At 33.9% G+C, this 21,803-nt stretch overlaps 1 protein-coding gene across 1 annotated transcript in view; it reads left to right on the top strand.

Annotated features, from left to right (window-relative positions):
* The first annotated feature begins 1,467 nt into the window (after nt 1-1,467).
* Nucleotides 1,468-21,803, top strand: part of LOC131425139 (uncharacterized) — a 39,585-nt gene continuing 19,249 nt past the window's right edge. Inside the window, exon 1 of the mRNA XM_058586755.1 lies at nt 1,468-1,889. The gene's annotated coding sequence lies outside the window, so the exon portion shown is untranslated. The remainder of the gene's footprint in view (nt 1,890-21,803) is intronic.

Raw genomic sequence — 21,803 nt, 5'->3', positions numbered from 1 at the left:
CATACCGCTTTTAGAATTCCGGTTCCAGTATAAAATCGTTTCTCAAAGCTCAATCGTTTTCTCAAAAAAAGCCTAATCAAATTTCAGAAACAAAAATTTTAATTAAAACAAACTTATATACAAAAATTAATTATTTTATCCAATTATGACTTCCGGTTCTCGAATTACATGATGATGAATTTTTAAAATTCAAACCGATATAGAAGATGACAATCCCGAAAAGCTTCAAAGTTGAACTCAAAACTGTTGTAATTTATTCGTCATATGGCCATACGAATCGGTTTGGGTTATGCTGGTTCCTGAATACCGGCTCTGGAAGTACCTTAAATTACCGTAAACTCTAGAGTGGAACTTACATATCATGGCATGTTTAATCGATTATCACACTTCTAGATTCAAATTCGATCCGATTTGCAGTTTCGACATTACAGAGTAATGAGTGATCAAAATCTCAAATTGTCGCTTAAAACGAGGGTCATTAAAATAATGTCATGAAAACTTAAACACCGAAGAATATTCATGCAAAAAACACATGCGGATTGATAAAAATAGGTATCATCTCACTGCTAGGTGGATTAAACACGTTTTTCTATCAACTTATCGGTCGCGTGTATCCTTGGGACTAATTCTGTATCATTTCTAAGAGTGTTGTCTAACAATTTACGGGATTTTTTTTTTGATTTGTTGAAAATTGTTTGGAGGGACCTGTCCGACTTTCGACACCAAAGTCACAGGATGAAGAGTTTTGAAAATAAAGATCTTTCAGTTGAATCTAAATTTGTGAAAACTGCTTCAGGAATTTTGAAAGAAAAGTTCAAATCTGGAACACATATCAAATATTGATTCCTATGAAGTTGAAAGCAAGCTAGTACATTTCTAAAACCAGCGCCACTGTTACGTATCAATGAGTCCGGGGGCAAGATTTATTTGTGTGCCCCTAATAATCTGAATGACCTTTTTTTGCTCGGTTGATCCCATCACGGGCCCCCTAAAACCATGGGGCCGGGGGCGCGTTACCCCACTGCCCCTCTGTAAAAGCAGCCTTGGCTTACACTGTTACTTCCGAATCCCGATGAAATTACTACACCTAAAACATTTGCAAGGTAAGGCAAACGTTTGACTACAAGGGCATGTTTTTGTGAACACATAAATAAACTTTTGAAACATATAAACTAATCAAACTGCTTGTTGGATTATTATTCAACAATCCTGCACGGGTATATTTTTTGATGTTTCAATTAACAATGATTTGATTTATTTAAAAATCATACCTACTTATATCGACCATATTATAACACTAGGGATAACAAATCGATTGGAGCTTTCAAGCTGCCTTACCACCATTATGTAAAAAGCTTTTCGGCGGTCGATGATTTTCATCCTTTTACTATATACTCGCGTACGGATAGTTCGTTCTGTTTTGTGTATTTCGCTATATGCCTTTTCTTTGCATGACAAACATTTAGCGCATTACGGTTGCTGCTTCCGATCCTAAAGGACGTATTTTTTCCTCCTGATGTGGTAAAAAAAATAGTCCAATTATTGTATTGTGATAGTCAATTGGAAAAATCCCGTACAAGGGTAATAACGAATTATACAATACTGATTCTAAAGGACTAGCTAAAGCAAATAAAAAAGTCTCATGAATCGAAGTTATGTTGGATGTGACGTTTGAAACGATTCACTTTTAGCCCGAATTTTGTTGCGTGGTAGACAGCGTGATAGAGGACAATCTGAAGTGTGAAAGTGTAATTGATTTTCAATTACGCAAATTACCGAGGAAAGTGGCAGCCCATCTGCGTTGTAAGTTACAGTGGTTGTGTATCATTCGGTAAAATAAACAGAAAATCTTTAGTACACTAGTGGATTTGTTTCCGAGCCCCACAAAGGTGAGTTTTTGGTATTTATTTAAAGAGTCTTACCGGTGTATAGTTTGAAGTTATCGATTGAATTCATACGATGTGTATGAGCTAATTATAGTTGAATCGCGAGTAAGTACTTATTACATACGTTGGAATTGAACTTAATCCATAAAAAATATGTATCGAAAAAAGCAATTTTTCGAAGCAGGTAAATAAGATGTATATAGTGGTGAAGGAACAAATTTTATTAAAGTGTTTATGCTTCATGTTGGAACGGTACGCATCGGTCAATATTTTAAGGAATAATATTGTGGTAATAGTCAAAGCAAAGATTGGAATGTTACTTTACTTTTTTGAAAAATCAGTCCTGTTACGGATTTCTTATTTTGTCGGTAATTATATCGCAGCCGATTCTTAAATGTACAGAACCATTGCATGGCTAATTCTACGATCCTACTGACACTTCTTCCGGGTCGAGGCTCGAACAATCGACTTTTTATACCAGCGCCCTAGGCATTGAACCGCCAACCCGGGACATAAGTTAGCACCTAATGCGATTTTTGTAGAACATGCATTTAGATTTTTTTGTGCCTTCTTTGTACAATTACAGTTTATTGTAAATGTGGGAATGTAATCTTGTGATGATTTCTGAATAAAGCTATTGATCGTTGGTGAGGTTGCACGAGTTCGGAACGATAGCTAGCATGTTATTTTTGAGCAAAACAATTGTTTATATAGAGTCACTAGCATTAATGGCCGATAACCGATTTTGCTGCTTCGGAATTCAATATCAAGGGTAACGATATCCCCATTCATCTCAGCTTGATCTCGTCTCGTCTCATAAACTAAAACTATTAGTTACCATGAGATCTGCTATCTCTGTTATTGAAATTGATTAATTCGTGAAATACATGATGGTCGAATAATCCGCAAAATACATGACTCTACACTCAAATAAAAATTCACGTTCGATTCACTTGAAAAATCACGTAAAATGGTTTCAAATGTCAAATTGAATATTTTACGTGACCAAAATGAATGTTATACGAACATCCCCTAAAATGAATAGAGTCATCACATTAGGTTTGACCAAACGTCAAACAATCTACATGAATTTCCAGTGTGAAAAACTCAATTTTGAAAATGGCGAACAGTGGCCCTTGATGTGTAAATAGTGTAAATATTTGCGAGAAATGTTATTTAATTACAATTTTCTACTCCATCGACCGGATCATTTCGGTATGAAAGTTTCCATGTGTTCAACTGGACCGAGTGCCTGCGTGAGTCCGGAACTCGCTCCTGCCGAATGCTTCAAACAGGTTCGGTAGTATTGTGGGAGTTCTTGGATCTCGACTTCGGCTTCGGTTGAATGGCAACAAAAACGATTTCTGGAGGCTTGTCGATTTGAGATACCACGACGATATTAGTTGCATTTTAAGCCATTGAAATTATATGCTGAAATAAATGTTTTATTTTTCATTTCATAGATTTATACAAAAATCTGAAATCTCCCTTTTGACTTCATCCATAACCACGCGGCCAAATTTTGTCAGCAAATTATTGTCCAGTTTACGCGCACTGGTTTCCTGCTTCCCGTTGCTGTTTGTTTTTTTTTTTTACTAAGGGATATCAGTATCTAAATCTACTTAAAAAATATTTTCAAAATAGGTTGAGTTGTAGAGGCTAGCCCGGGTTGACAGTTCAACGCATAGAGCGTTGATCTTACAAATCAGTTGTCGTACGTTCGAGTCCCGACTTGGAAGGATTCTTATGTCTGATTATGATTAAAACTGAAACTGACCCAGGATAGTTTCATCAAACAAACACTTTCAACGAAAAGCGTTGGTTTCGCATTTAGGAACGTGGATCTGAGCAAATCTAGGTTCGAGACTAGTTTCAAACAAACGGTTTGACAGTATTTAGGGTGGAAACTGGGATAGGTTTGGCATCAAGCGAAAACGACATTAGTGTCAGTAGGATCGTAGTACTAGTTATGCAATGATTCTGTGCACTAAGAATCGGCTTCGAAGTCTATTGAAAAAGAAAGGTAAAATTCCATCAAAGGAATGTAATGACAGGACTTTGCTTTGCTCTAGATGCTCAACACCTGATCACTGTTTTAACAGTTTTATTTTCCTTATTTGAAGATATATTCAGTTATAAAGGTAAATTTTGACATAATAGTTTGTATAATACGAAAAGTAATAATAAGATCTAAAAACAAAAACAATAGCGTACATACTTCCAGGAAGACCTTTCATTTGCAACTAGTTTGCTCAAAATCGGTCCAGCCATCTCAGAGATCAGAGATCGCATCTATTTGTACAGATCGTCGAGTTAAAACGATTGGAATATGGCCTCAGAACATTGGAATATGGCCTCCAGGCCTCGGAAAAGTTTTCCAAAGATTGGGCGAACTCTATACCTATTTTTTATAATTATAAAAAAAAACAGGAAAGCAATTAGGAGTACACCTGGTGAAATAGATGTGATTAATAAACCAGCTAGATTTGTATGTATGTATGTATGTATGTGTGAAGCCACCATCAGTTCAAGGCATTACCAGTGGATGCAGGTAGACTTACAGTAGATCCGAATTTGATTATCAGATAACTTTCATATTACTGCTGTTAAGAAGGCCAAAATGGACTTTGAGGACCCGGCGCCTTCCAGCAATAACATCCGGCCATATAATAAAAGAATTCGCTGTACCAGCTTAAACCTGCCTGATGGTTTGTTTGTTAGAAGGGTGCGTCTTACTCATTTCAGACCTTCTGGGGAAAACACACAGCTTTCCCCTGTGAATCGGGTTGACATTTCACTCCTTCATCCAGTCATTCACTTGTAAGATACCCTGATGCACTCCCATCCCTCTTCCCTTACAATGTACTTGAGCATAGTATTATATAACGTAACATAATACACTTTAATATAATTTCCGGCAGTATAATACAATAAAACACAATATAGTATAAAACGGTGCAAAATCGTATGGTACAGTGTATTATAGTCTACTATAATATTTTATGATGAATATAATAGTATCATAATGTTATGTGACATAATATAGTAAAATATACCATAATATATTATAATATAGTTTGGTCACTATACGACACTGAATATAATAAAATATTATTATGCATAAAATATAAAAATGTAATACATCACAATGCAATATAATACACTTATAATTGTGCATTAAAAAATGTATTACAATACTATATAAAACAATACCAAACATTGTACCATAATATAGTATAATATAGTACAATGTAATATAATATAATACCACAAAATATGACGTAATATAATATGATACAATTTAATAATATATGTGTAAAGTGAAATGTTTAGTATGGAAATGAAAATGTAGCTGATAATGATAAAGATTATAATAATGGTAACAATAGTAATAATAATAATAATAGTAATAAAAATAATAATAATAATAATAATAGTAATAATAATAATAATAATAATAATAATAATAATAATAATAATAATAATAATAATAATAATAATAATAATAATAATAATAATACTAATAATAATAATAATAATAATACTAATAATAATAATAATAATAATAATAATAATAATAATAATAATAATAATAATAATAATAATAATACTAATAATAATAATAATAATAATAATAATAATACTTATATACTACAAAATAATATAATATAACATAATATAGTAAAATATATTTTAATTTAATATAATATAATACAATGTCATACAATATAATATATTATAAATCAATATATAAAATAACAGTTACTGTAGAGTGTCAGTTATGCTCTTCTATCTTCGCAGTACTGCAGGAAGTAGAATATTTCTCTTCTAATAAGAATAATAATATCCACATCTATAAAAATAATATATGTTATTATTATTGATGACAAATTAATAATACTAACAATAAATATAATAATGAAAATAATAAAAAAAAACAACATAATATAGTACAATGAATTATATAATAAATAATAGAATGAATAAAACACAACAGGAACCAGTGAGGACCAAGCTCACCTTGTGATGACCTTGATCTTTAGTTAAAATTTACTTTAAAAATGATAACTTATAAGGAAAACAAATTTATATTTTGCGCAGAGGTAGGTAGTACTACTCATAATAAACCCTATAATATAATATAATATAATATAATATAATATAATATAATATAATATAATATAATATAATATAATATAATATAATATAATACAACATAATGCAATACAATATAACATAATATAATAGAATACAATATAATATAATATATTATAATATAATACCATATAATATGATATAATGCAATGCAGTATAATACCATACAACATAGTATATAATAACATAAAATAGTGTAAGCTGATAATATGTGAAATTATATGCTATGATACAATATAACAGTTAATGTCGCAGTGTAAGTTACGCTCTTCTAATAATAATAATAATAATAATAATAATAATAATAACAATAATAATAATAATAATAATAATAATACATGATGTAATAAACAACAGAATTATATGTTGTAATATACTATGATAAACACTGCACTTTAGGATGGGCTTCAACCTACAAGCCATTTCGCACCCTCTCATTCTGCTACTAACGCAGAAGGCGATAGCACCCAGTCGACGCCGTTCTATTGATCAAATGTCATCATAGACGCTCGGGGAGGCATGAGATAGGGACTTGTGAGGACTTAGTTATCTCACCATTTGACGACCATATATAAACCAGCTAGATTTCACCAAAAACCGAGATAAGACAGTACACTGAAGTCATTTTCATGTGAGGGATACGTACCGCATGAAAACCGGAAAACTTCGAAAAAGCCGAAATAAAAAATGTTTAGCTCGAACAAAATATGCTTGGAAAAAAAAATCGACTCAGAGATTTTGTGATTCAAAATGAATGTAAATGAAATAAATGCATTTGAATTGAAAAAGGCATTAACCATCCTGAATTAGAAGTCAACGTTAGTCGCAAATACTTACTGAAAATTTTGCAGAATACGGTAAATTTTTTTTACAGATTTCCAACAACTTACTGATCGTTCATCAATGTAATAATTGAATTGATTACAACGCGTTCGGTAATGAAATTTCCGTCTATATATAAAAAAACTGCCAAACTTTGATTTGATGTTCATACCGATTATTTGTTTGATCAAACATTCAGATAGTGCTTCATTTTTTCCACTTCATTGCACAAAATTCCAATTAAAAAATATGTGAGATGCTGAACATTTTCTATGTTATTCAGCCACATATTTGATATGTGCTTCTGGCATTAGAATCGTGTAATAACAAAAAAAAATCATGCAGATATACGAAAATATCAATAACATTATACTAATCATCTGCTTTACTAACTAAACTTAGGAACAAATTTCTCTTTTCAACTGACTCTAGCACATCTCACAATTTTCAAATTTACAAAGTGATTGGTGTTTGATATTTAATTGTCATTGAAAATCCAATTAATAGAAGTTCGGCGATTATAAATTGATTATGCACTTGTTTCTGTATTTTCTACTGTACACAGCGATTATTTAGATTTTTCCGCATAATTTGTGTTTTCATTTGAACCGGAACCGGGTACAGTGTGATGTATAGGTCAATGCCACAGTTCACCTGGTTTCGAATTTCAACCCCGCACAAAGCTAACTGAAAGTAACTAACCCCAAAAAAAGTGTTGGCATTACATTCCTTTTGTAGAATTTGGCCTTTCTGTTTCAACAGACCCCGCAGCCGATTCTTAGTTTACAGAATCATTGCATGGCTAGTACTATGGATCCTACTGACACTAAGAATTCTTCCAGGTCGGGGCTCGAACATGCGACAACTGGCTTGTAAGACCAGCGTATGCATTGAACCGCCAACCCGGGACTAACCCCAAGTGCTGTCAAATCCATACATTTTGTTTTAATTCAAGCGAAAGCGCATATGTTGACAAACGATTTGATTGCTTTGAAGAAAAATTAATTATTTTGAAGAAGATATTCAGAACGGTAAATTATTTCATTTTCGATTTCTGAAGTAGTATTACGATAAAACCAGAGCAACTTTTGACCCGAATTGCTTCAGCTCTGTTTTAAAAAATTGAAGATGAATTGCTAACAGATTCCAACAATTTATAACCAGCAAAATGGCTTCAACATTTATAATAAATCCAGTCAACACAAATAGTTACGCTTTGAGTAATATGGAGTAATAAATTTCTTACTATTAAAAACTTTAATTGCTTTCATTTTATTCGCGTTTCAATTTCGTCTAATCAGTACGAGGGAAATAAAAATAAATATTTGGTTTTTGCACAAACCGGTTACTTTGAAACCAGAAGCTCCAAAATGTGAACTTTAATTATTTAAGTAAGAAAATATTATTGAAAATTCATTGTAACGAAATTTTTATACTATCTTAGATACTGAAGGCATAAATCTGTTTTAGACATAATTTTTTTGCATTGCTATATAAGTTTTCGGACAATTTGTTTTCTTATTCATGATGTGTTTGTTTTACAATCGTCCCGAGTTGGCGGTTCAATGCATAGGACGCTGGTCTTACAAGCCAATTGTCGTATGTTCGAGCCCCGACCTGGAAGGATTCTTAGTGTCAGTAGGATCCATAGTACTAGCCATGCAATGATTCTGTACACTAAGAATCGGCTGCGAAGTCTGTTGAAACAGAATGGCCAAATTCCCCACCAAAGGAATGTAATGCCAAGACTTTGCTAAGTAAGTACGGCAATTCGGTAATCAGTAAAATGCATTGCCATTTTAAACGTGTCGAGTTTATCTTATTACTCATTTACATCTGACCCATTCTGCTAAGAGATAGATTAGTCCACAGTCTAGCAACACTACCGCACTGGCATCATAGTTAGGCTGTGAACCAGAGATGCCAGGTAAAAATTTCAAATATCTGCAGACAGGGTCTGTAAATCTGAAAAAAATCTGCAGTCAGCAAGTATGTCTTGCTGGCAGCAATTTCTCTATAAAGTATGACACGCAAAACTGACTTGGCGAGCAAAAAAAAAAAGGTGGCGGAAATTTCAAAAGTCTGTAAATATAGACGAAAGTCTGCGAGAATTTCAAAAGTCTGCGAGAATTTCAAAAGTCTGTAAAAGTCTGCACAACAAAAAATGTCTTCAGCACTATACCCCAAATCTGCAGATTTACAGACAAATCTGCAGACCTGGCATCTCTGCTGTGAACCATTTTTTTGGTTAAAATCTGACACTCGAGCGGTTAATTTGATGTCAAAAATAACCCTGCTCGAGAGCAGAGATGCCAGGTAAAAATTTCAAATATCTGCAAACAGCGTCTGTAAATCTGAAAAAATATCTGCAGTCAGCAAGTATGTCCTAAAAACTATGACACGCCAAACTGACTTGGCGAGCAAAAAAAGGTCGCGGAAATTTCAAAAGTCTGTAAATATAGACGCAAGTCTGCGAGAATTTCAAAAGTCTGTAAAAGTCTGCACAACAAAAAATGTCTGCAGCACTATATCCCAAATCTGCAGACCTGGCATCTCTGCTCGAGAGCATGGTTATTTTTGACAGATCGATGGTTATTTTCCTACACTGAAAAAAATCTTGCAACGAAAATTATGATATTAATTTTTTAGTGGAAATTATTTCCAATGGAAAATAAACCCAAATAACTTTCCCTCCGTCAAATTTTGAGATGGGCCGCAGCTTTAATTAAATATAACTATTTGACAAAAAATAACCACTCAAGGGTCAGATTTCAACCATAAGTTAAAATTAACCGCGAAATGGTTCACAGCGTAACACATCATGTCAAATGTATTACTCATTTGTAAAAGTGCAGTGTTGCTACTCACGTTGGCACGTGATCGACATTATGCTCAGGTGCTTGTATGCATACGTTTCGATGCGAACTCAGCTGAGGACATAAGACTTGCTGAATGCCGCTTATATATTTTTCCATATTGATTGTAGAGGTTTTAACCTTGATGCCATTGGACACTCGGGCAGAAGAACTTTTTGATCTTGTGTACGGGGTTGGAAATCGAACACAGGATAGCTGCGTGAAAGGAGAGAGTTTATTTTCCATGTTCGTCCCATTAATTTGTTTGTAAAACCTGAGAGTTACATATTTTTGTAACATGATGACTTTGCTTATATACTATTTTAAGTATTTCTATTGCAAAAATGTAAAAACTATGAGAATGAGAACTATTTGATACTTCCGTGCGACCCTGCGTGGGCGAAGGAATTATACTGGATTTTCCACACCATAATACCATATCATGGTCAGCAACTCGTGGTTTCCTTTGTCAATGTTGGGTAATAAGTTGAAATATTAGCAAGCTGTAGAAGCATAACAAACTACGAATGAAATGTAGATGTTACGCGTGGACAAAAATCAATATTGCCAAGTCTTGAAATAAATAAAAGAATCCAGTCTTTGGGTTTATGTCGGTAATGTCCTACTTTTGAAATAGTTCTTCCATTGGATGCGCGATAGTAGGACCCAGAAGGTCCTAAGTATTAAATAATGTTTTGATAAAATAATGAATGATTAACTTTCAATAACTTTTTTAATATACGCAAATGACAAAAAAAATTATTGTATTCAGTCCGGCAACTAGTCAAATCAGTGTAATTGACTAAAAAATGCCCATTTGCACCGCGATGTAAAAATGAGAAATAATGTACAATAGATTCAATTTACAATTCTCAATGATTGATGAACAACAATTTTTTTTAACTTGTTTGGGATTCGAGTAAATGCATAAAGCTCTTGAGTTCGGTTTAGTACATTTCAATGCTAACGAGCAACAAACATAGCGAAAATATGGCTATGACTGAGATAAAAAAAAATGAATTACTTGAAAAATAGTATCGCCCAGCAGAAGGACTCAAGCCTTAGCCCTTCTTCTTACCATGGAGATTCTCTACCGACAAAGTTACTCGAAACATTTGTAGCAAACATTCATGAACGCAACAGATGAAATGGCGCGGTACTTGTGCGTGAAACTGCACACAGTCCGAGTGAAATTCAACCATTTTCTACCCCCTACTTTTATGAAGAAAATATTGAAGTCGTTGCCTTTTTCATTATTTAGAAACATAATATTTTAGTAAAAAAACTTTTATTCAGTTTTTTATGCAATAAAATAGTAACTTTTATTCACATTATACGTAATAAATTTTAATTTAATTTTGCTCCTAAATCATTTCGAAATTATTAACTTTATTTGGGTGCATGGTAGAATGACGATTTTTAATTAACCATGAGTTAATTACTTCATTAGGTGACAGATGTTTAGTGGTAATTATTAGGTTCATCTGTGAAAATCCTCTCTCGCACTCTCTCGTTGTAACTGCTATGGTATGGAGAGTATTGATGAGGAGAGTTCAATTCAAATGGTCTTATGGTCCCATACGGAATTCCTGAATTTCATCCTCATCCGACTTTCGGTTCTTGAATCACGAGGTGATGAGTGTTGAAAAATTTTCAAACGGTCAATTTTACAGATTTTTACATGCTCATACAGATTTTTACATGCATTTACAGATTTTTACATGCTGATACAGAATACAGATTTTTTACAGATTTCGTATGTTTAATAGAGATTTATACAGATTTTATAAAAAGTGCGATTTTTTTCTCTATTTGGCCTAAGCCATAATTTAGGATTTAGTACTAGAGATGAGATAAAAGTTTCGTAACCAAAGAACAAAATTTGATTTAATAACTAAGTTGCAAAAATTGAAAATGTCTTTTTTCTTCAAGAAAAAAATCGAGTTTTTCAAAAACGATGACGAATTGTTTTTTGTTTGAAGTATTAGCATTTTACCTGGAGCGGACGGTATTAATTGTTTCACTACACTGAACTGAAAATCTTATTTATATTCATTAGATTTGTCATATGAATCATATGCAGAAAATAATTCATACACGGAACGACCGAAATCAGCATTTTCGCGAAAAATTTAGTTGATTTGCTGATTTTAGTTAGTTATTTTTTGAGACAACTAAAAAAATCTTACTTTTGCTGATTTAGATTTTTTATTCTCATTCCCTTAATAATAATAAAATATTTGTTGAAATGACTATTTTTTTTAGTTGAATTCACAAATTAAACGTGCTGTCATTTCTTAGCTAAGGCACATTTCATTTCCATTCAACTAATTTTTTAGTTGAATTAAAAAAATATAATGTTGTTTTCAACCAATATGAATGGTTGAATTGGCTTCTGCAATCTGCAGCTATATGGCGCCCTGTCACCGAAACGCTAACACCGTTATGACTACTAGCCACTAGATGGCACACTACTGCCGAAAAAATTTCAGACGCGGTTGTCTTTTCTATATTGGCAGGTATAAATACGATGTTGTATTGGAGAAAAAGACATAAACGAAACATAAACATCTTTTTGAATTTTTTTCTTCTAAATCACTGTTTTCTTCATTCTCACTGAAAACTTTGAGCACCCGGAAAACAAAAACCGAATACAAAAAGTACACCGGACGGCGCAGCTCGGAAGGTTTGAAGATACAAAGAAAACTTCATCACAATTAGAGTGAAACATTCGAAATTCACTTCACTGTTCCGCGTAAAAACATTATTACGCACTATCGCTTCAAATGTGCACAAATGCTGAATAAATACACTTTCCACTAACAGTTTACGTCATTTTTACATATCGGTTTAGAAATGTATATATGGATATATCGTAACACATGCGAAAAACATCTAAACAATTTGCAAGCAGTTTCAACAAGACTGTCCCTTTTAGCTTTTCAATGGATTGTTTTGCTTTGACACTTCGCATGAGTTTTTGACTAATAAATTCGTTAATAAAATCAAGTTCATTTTTGTTTTCTTTGTGCTGTCCTTCAGTAATGATGGTGATATATAAATAGAAACAAATTTTCTGATTTTAATAACAAAATTAGTTGTCAATGAGAATTTCGTGTTGGATTGAGATATTGCTGGTTTGTGTCCAGAATATTCGCCAACTAAACACATTCTCTAAAAATAAGAGTTTTTTTCAGCAAAATCAATTCTCAATTTTAACTAATTTTATAGTTATTTTGGAAATTTTGTTGTTAAAATCAACTAATTCAAAAACAGTAATACGAATTAGGCGCAGAGCTAATTTCGGTCGTTCCGTGTAGAAATTATATGGAAACTTATAATCTTTATTTAATGTGTACGTCAAATCTATATGGACGTTATCATAATGAAAGTTATAAAAATATCCCACATAATTTATATGGAAATCCGATGAAAGTCGGATTGTAGTTGTGTCCTCGATATTCATCAACTGCTCCAGACCATTTTTTCAGGTAGTTCCGCATCTCAATGTAGTTTTCAGTCGCTGACAAGACAGCTCATCCAACTTCGTTCAAGGATATGCGTTAACGGACCATGAAACATATATCCGGTACATTTCATTACTCTATCTGTCTAGTAAGATTCATTTTTTTTATTTTCAGTCTCGGGATCTCACTTCTCTTTCGCAAATATCATGAGGTGCTCCCTTACCGAATGGAATACTAGTAAAGCTTGAATCCTCAAAGAAAAGTAGTAGTGTGCAATTATCTACTATTCGTATGACCTCCATTGAAAGTTATATATATATATATATATATATATATATATATATATATATATATATATATATATATATATATATATATATATATATATATATATATATATATATATATATATATATATATATATATATATAGATATATAAATTTTATAAAACTAGTCATATGGTATATATGAACCTATCTAAATAAATTCGAAATGAATATAATATGCGCTTCATAAATTGTTCCAATGTATGTTGTGCGGATATCTAGTAATGGTTATAAGACGCGCCAATAAATTTGACTCAGACTGGAAATTTCATTCGTTATATGGAAATCCTGTAAAAATAACGTTAAGAAGAGTTTTATGTTTCATAAGATTATCTCATATATTTGACATGATGTTGAACACATCCTGTAACTATTATTGGAAATGCTAATAGTGCTAAATCATTAGAATATCATATAATGTGAAAAAGAAAATTTAGCTCAGTGTAGGTTCAAAAAGTTCGTAATTCACTTTTCCTAAACCCATCAGACACTTAACATTCTCTTTTTCCCAAAACTATACGATCTTTAACTTGATGTTGATGATTGTCCTGACGTTATCCATGATTTCTGCGTTTCGGGTTCCCAAATATACTTATCTTTCGTCGACAGTTACAATCCAATGCAGTTTTCTTTAGAAGCGTGAAAGGAGCATTTCGCACTGGGTTTTTGCATGTTCATTCTGTTTGTGTGGAACCCATTCACAAATCATTTTAATTTTTTTCCAAGGCTATCAGACTATCAGAAATAGCTTGAGGATGAAATTGAAATGCTAGGCCATAATTTATTTTATTTTTGTATCATTTTAGTCTAATGATAGTTGTAGTTCGTCATCTACATACATTTGTGGTCGATTTTAAAGTTCTTGTCAATAACATAAAAATAACCTGTTTTGAGACGTTGAAACTAAAGCTCACAAGCTTTGACAAATGCAACAAGATCCCCATAAGTCTCAACAAGACCTTTTTCACTTAATTGAAAAACAAATCGATGTAATTATCAAACTGAGAAACTATGACCTGACTTAGGCACTGAAATGCCATGTCGACTGAATAACTGAGCTTAGCGCATATTCAAAAAGTTTAGCAAAGCTCATTATACTGTTCAAAGACTTGGAAGGAGGGATTGCCGATAGTAAGAATTGAAGGAGAAAATATTCAAAAAGATTGCAGATATCTACTAATATTCATCTTCAATCGTGAAATGGTGTTATTATTGCGAAAATTTCGTTTTAGTTGTGAGTACAGATAAATGCAGATTTTTAATATAAGGAGATACAGATTTTCTATGAAAATATCTGCCATCTCTGGATCCTACTGACACTATGAATCCTTCCAGGCAAAATACGGTCAAATAAGCGACGACATAAAAAAGTAATGAAATTTTTAAATCTGATTTTGGTTTTAAAAATCCCAACTTCCACGGACAACAGGGACGATGTCATTGATCTTTAAAATGAAATTTTTCGTCAAATTTTAATAAAGACATTCCATTTTTTAACAAATAAACATATTTGAATGAAACTTTCACAGATCGTAGATAATACAATAAAATTAAACTTATTATATAAAAATTTTTTTCACGTTTTTACCTTTTTTTATAAATATAAAAAATAGGTGTAGAATTCGCTCAAACTTTAGAAAAATTTTCCGAGGCCCGGAGGGCCGAATGTCATATACCAATCGATTCAGCTCGACGAACTGAGCAAATGTCTGTGTGTGTGTGTGTGTGTGTGTGTGTGTGTGTGTGTGTGTATGTGTATATGTGTGTGTGTCTGTATGTGTGTTGTCAACTAAGAGGTCGAGATCTCAGAGATGGCTGGACCGATTTTGATCAAACTGGTCGCAAATGAAAGGTTTCCCCGTCACCCAGAACGCTATTGAATGGTTTTGAGATCGGATGTTTACTTTTTGAGTTATACCAAGTTTAATGTCAAAATTTTCAGTTTTTTGACAGTATCTGTCACAATTGACCTTGAAAACAGAATATATTTTCAGACTTAGATTCCGCACGGTAATACCTATCCAACAAGCCATAGATTGTTAAAATCCGTCCATTTTTAACGGAGATATCGAAAGTTTTGTGTAAACGACTTTTCCCCCTATTCCAGCAGTAGGAGTTTTGAGCGCTGTATGACAAAGTAATGCTTGGGAGCAACGGAAAACACGATTTTTTTTTACTGTTACATACAATTGTTTCTAAGTACCAAAAAGACTGTGTACAGTATCCTTTTTCATGACATTTAGCCTCGGACCGATTTTAGCACGGCTCGTTTTTGGCAACATAATCGTTCGAATATGACATATATAAACCAGATGATGGCAGATTTTTTTAAATTATATTGTTTTAAATTACTTACAGCAATAAATGCTGGAAGTACATAACATCAATATACCATTCGAATCAGTTCGTCGAGATCAGCAAATGCGTGTGTGACAAATAATTTCACTCAATTTTCTCGGAAAATTTCTTTTCTACAAATTCAGATTCATACGAAAAGTCGTATGCTCCCAAACAAAGTTCCTGAATTATGTTTGGTTCCGAGCTCTGGTTCCGGAACTACAGGATGATATGTGAAACGAAATCAAAATTGTGTCTTCTCGTAGATGGCTGAACCGATCTAAGATTCAAATGAAATCTAAGAATCATCTAAGATTCAAATGAAAAGTTTCAAGATTCTATAAAACATCTTGCTCTTCAGTCAGATCCAACTTCCGGTTTCGGGGATACAGGGTGATTGGTATAAAAATGTCCATTCCACATAAATTAATCAGGTTTATCGTGTTAGCAGATTTGTATAGTCGATAAAAAAATTAACTTTTTTCAGTATTGGTAGTATTCAGTTTTCGATTCAGAAGGCACCTAAAATGTAAACTATACAGCTACTCAGGTGAATTTTTCTGACTTCGGCCATACCGATTTTAGAATTGCGGTTCCAGTATAAAATCGTTTCTCAAAGCTCAATCGTTTTCTCAAAAAAAAGCCTAATCAAATCTCAGAAACAGAAATTCAAATTAAAATGAACTTATATACAAAATTAATTAATTTTATACATACACACAAAAATTAATTAATTTTATCCAATTATGACTTCCGGTTCTCGAATTACATGATGATGAATTTTTAGAATTCAAACCGACATAGAAGATGACAATCCCGAAAAGCTTCAAAGTTGGTCTCAAAACTGTTGTAATTTATTCGTCATATGGCCATACGAATCGGTTTGGGTTATGCTGGTTCCTGAATACCGGCTCTGGAAGTACCTTAAATTATTGTAAACTCTAAAGTGGAACTGACATATCATGGCATCTTTAATCGATTATCACACTTCTAGATTTAAATGCGATCCGATTTGCAGTTTCGACATTACATAGTAATGAGTGATTAAAATCTCAAATTGTCGCTTAAAACGACGGTCATTAAAATAATGTCATGAAAACTTAAACACCGAAGAATATTCATGCAAAAAACACATGCGGATTGATAAAAAAAGGTATCATCTCACTGCTAGGTGGATTAAACACGTTTTTATATATATATATATAAAATAGGTATAGAATTCCCTCAAACTTTAGAAAAATTTTCAGAGGCCCGGAGGTCCGAATGTCATATACCAATCGATACAGCTCGACGAACTGAGCAAATGTCCGTGTGTGTGTGTATGTGTGTGTCTGTATGTGTGTTGTCAACTAAGAGGTCGAGATCTCAGAGATGGCTGGACCGATTTTGATCAAACTTGTCGCAAATGAAAGGTCTCCCCGTCACCCAGTACGCTATTGAATGGTTTTGAGATCGGATGTTTACTTTTTGAGTTATACGAAATTCTATGTCAAAATTTTCAGTTTTTTAACAGTATCTGTCACATTTGACCTTAAAAACAGAATATGTTTCTATACTTAGATTCCGCACGGTAATAGCTATCCAACAAGCCATAGATTGTTAAAACCTGTCCATTTTCAACGGAGATATCGTTATTTTTGTATAAGCGACTTTTCCCCTTATTCCAGCAGTAGGAGTTTTGAGCGCTGTATGAAAAAGCAATGCTTGGGAGCAACGTGAAACACGATTTTTATATTGTTACATACAATTGTTTCTAAGTACCAAAAAGACTGTGTACAGCATCCTTTTTCATGACTTTTTGCCTCGGACCGATTTTAGCACGGTTCGTTTTTGGCAACATAATCGTTCGAATATGTAAACCAGATGATGGCAGAATTTTCGAGTTGAAAGCAATTCCATAATTATATTGTTTTAAACTAATTACAGCAATAAATGCTGGAAAAACATAACACCCATATACCTTTCGAATCAGTCCGTCGAGTTCTGCAAATGCGGGTGTGACAAATAATTTCACTCGATTTTCTCGGAGATGGCTAAACTACAAACTCTACAAACTCAGATTCATATGAAAAATCGTATACTCCCAAACAAGGTTCCTGAATTACGTTTATATCCGACTTCTGCTTGCGGAACCACAGGATGATATGTGAAACGAAATTAAAATAATGCAATTCATTTTTCTCGTAGATGGCTGAACCGATCTAAGATTCAAATGAAATCTAAGAATCAACTATGATTCAAATGAGAGGTCTTAAAATCCTATAAAACAACTTACTCTTTAGTCAGATCCGACTTATGGTTTAGGAGATACAGGGTGATTAGTATAAAAATGTTCATTTCACATAAATTAATCAAGTTTATCGGGTTGGCAGATTTGAATAGTCGATTACCAAATAAATTTATTTCAGTTTAAACGGTATTCGTTTTTGGATTCGGAATGTACCCCTAAATTTTAATTCGCACTACAATTTCTCAAAGATGTCTACACACTCTAGAATTCCGGTTCAAGAATCGAATAGTTTCTCAAAGCTCAATCATTTTCTCAAAATTTCTCGATCATTTTCTCCCAATTGAACTTCAAAACCAAAAATTCAGGTCCCATACAAAATACAAATCCGGACTTAAGGTCCCAAACAAAATTGGTGAATTTTATCCGATTCTGGAATTACAGATGATGAGTTTTTAAAATTCATACCGATATAGAAGATGTAAATTGTTTGGCGTATTGATTTAAGGTATTCGACTCATTTTGGGTTATGCTAGCTCCTGAATATCGGCTCTAGAAGTACCATAAATGATAACGAAAAACTCTAAAGTGGAACTTACTTCGACATCTCATGGAATGTTCAATCGATTGTCACACGTTAAGATTGAAATTCGATACGATTTGCAGTTTCGGCATTACAGGGTAATGAGTGATTCAAATCTAAATTTGCCGTTTAAAACGACGATAATTAAAATAATGTCATGAGAACTGAAACACCTAAGAATATCCATGCAAAAAACACATGCGGATTGATGAAAAAAGGTATCATCTCACTGCTAGGTGTATTAATCACGTTTTTTCTATACGATTTTGAAAACAACAGTTTATTTTTCGATATTCTGGACTTTTTGAAAATAGAGCAAAATATATCATAATACAATTGAACATTCTAGAATCTACATAAATTGAAAAAATTGTGGGCCAGCAAATATTCAATACTTATGACGAAAAGTATGACTCCCGGCATGGTGTTTTCATACGCACCGGGTGTTACGAAGCGCGCATTTATCAACGCTCTTAAAAGTTTCCAATGCAAATTTTTCTACGTGCATTAAACAAAAATCAATTGTTTTCAAAAATTGCTTACAAAAAAAATGAAAATTTTTTCTGATGATTTTTATACAATAAGTTTAAGTCCATCGTACTATCTAACATCTGTAAAAGTTTCATTCAAATATGTTTAGCTGTTGGAGAATTACATGAATTTATCAAAAATTGGACGAAAAATTTTATTTTATTAAAATTTTCAGAAAAAAACTTTTTTTTCCAGAAAGTCATTTTAATGATCAAATAGAACCAAATTATCAACATTTGAGTCGGCTGCTCGGCCATCCATGGAAGTTGACCATCAATGTCAATTTCCCTCTCTGAGCAGCCTAGATAGCCGTGTAGTGTCGGTAGCGGTTTCCCAACTGGCTAAGAATAACGCTACGGTCCACCTGTACCGGTGGTATAAGTCCACCAAACAGGTAAGCCGTGTGGCATCCGGCGGAATTATTTTTTACCAAGAATTGATCCACTGGTTTCCTGTTCCATGTCGTAAAAGGCCACAAAAATAGGAACTCCTAAGTCAAGGTGTATTTCCGTGCCGATGGCTGAATGGCTGCAGGAGGTTAAACAATGCAGTCGTGAACGGAATATCTTGGGATTTTCCCTTACTGTGTTAAGCGAAGCTCTGGCACAGTGGACGACTTCTTTCTTCGCAACTCGTGGGATTTAAATGATTAAAACATTTAAAAAAATCCTTACATGGTTCGCTATAGGCGATTATAAGCCAATATATTTGGTTTCTTGTAGTTGTTGTACGGTAAGTGCTGGAGGTGGAGTGTTCGTTACTTTAATTGATAATGGTTAGAGTAGCACAAATCAATCTCCAGCATAAACGTACAGCAACTATGAATCTATCCAGACTTCTGCAAGAAGGTAAAGCTTCTTTAGCTTTGGTTCAAGAACCATATTTCCAAAAGGGAAACTTCTACGTTGGAAAATTGTTAAACCCAGTCTTTGTTGCCTTTAACAAGACCGGAATGACTAATCCACGTGAAATGCCTCGAGCATGCATACTTGCAAATAGTGCTCTCGATGTCTCTCTCATATCGGAGCTCACAACTCGGGATATTTGTGCTGTCACAGTTGGTATGACTACTGATGGCATAGACAGGAAATGTGTCTATTGTTCGGCATATTTGTCGCATAACCAACCTTCGCCAAGCGATGACTTCAAAAAGGTTGTATCATACTGCTGCAAAAGTGATTTACCGCTTGTAATCGGCAGTGACATAAATGCTCACCATATCATTTGGGGCAGCACAGATATAAATTCGAGAGGCTCTGATATGATGGAATTTGTGAGCAGTACAAACCTGCACATAGTCAATGCAGGAAACCGTCCAACTTTTGCGAGATCTGGCAGAGAGGAGGTTTTGGACGTAACTCTCTGCTCTGATAGAATTGCGCATGAGTTGGTGAATTGGCTCGTCTCCGATGAGCTCGAACCTTCGTTGTCTGATCATAAGTACATATTCTTTGATCATTCAAACGTTAAATTTGATATTATCACATATCGTAATCCCAAATCTACAAACTGGGACCTCTATGAAGAGGGCTTGGCGACTAGATTTTACGGGTACCAACCAACAATTGAAACCCCAATTGATTTGGAAAATGTTGTCGACGAGACAAACTCACTCATAGTTGCAGCATATGAAGAGGCTTGTCCACTTCGGATTGTGCGAGCTACTAGAGGAACTCCTTGGTGGAATGCTGAACTTGCTAGACTAAGGAAACTATGCAGAAGAGCTTGGAACCACCGTCGCAGAAATGGGTCGGAGGCATTCGTGTTGGCTCGAAGGGCTTACAAAAATGCTCTTCGATCGTCTGAGCGAAGTGGTTGGAAAAGCCTCTGCACAAATGTCTCTAGTCTCAACGAGGCTAGCAGATTAAATAAGTTACTTTCGAAGTCTAAGGACTTTAATGTCAGTTCCTTAAGAACTTCAGATGGTGAACACTTGTCTGATGAAGGTGATGTACTTCACTATCTTTTTAACACTCACTTTCCAGGATGTATGGATCCATCACCGACAGCTCTTCCCGAGACTTTTTCAGGTAGTTACGATTCTTGGGCCCTTGCTCGAAGCGTTGTGACGATTGAATCGGTCAAATGGGCAGTTGAGAGTTTTGCTCCGTACAAGTCTCCTGGAAAGGATGGAGTTTTCCCAGTGTTACTGCAGAAAGGGTATGAACATTTCAAACATGTTTTGAAGAAAATACTTACTTTTAGTCTTGCGACAGGATATATTCCAAGAGCCTGGCAGGAAATAATTGTCAAATTTATTCCCAAAGGCGGTCGCGACACTTATGAGGAAGCGAAGAGTTTCAGGCCTATCAGTCTAAGCTCATTTCTTCTTAAAACAGTGGAACGCATAGTCGATCACTATATCAGAAATGTTAGTTTGGGCCTGCATCCGCTACATGGAATGCAACATGCTTACCAGCGTGGAAAGTCCACTACAACCCTGTTACATGATGTTGTGTACAACATTGAAAAAGCTTTCTCACAAAAGCAATCTTGCTTGGGAGTTTTCCTAGATATTGAAGGTGCCTTTGATAACGTGTCTTTCAATTCAATTCTGGAAGCAGCCCGTGGTCATGGCATACCTTCAAGTATCACAAATTGGATACACGCAAT

Source organism: Malaya genurostris, chromosome 1 (genome assembly GCF_030247185.1).
Source record: "Malaya genurostris strain Urasoe2022 chromosome 1, Malgen_1.1, whole genome shotgun sequence".
Classification (NCBI taxonomy): Eukaryota; Metazoa; Arthropoda; class Insecta; order Diptera; family Culicidae; genus Malaya; species Malaya genurostris.
The sequence above is the reverse complement of the archived record's forward strand: the minus strand, read 5'-3'. Positions and strand labels throughout refer to the sequence as shown.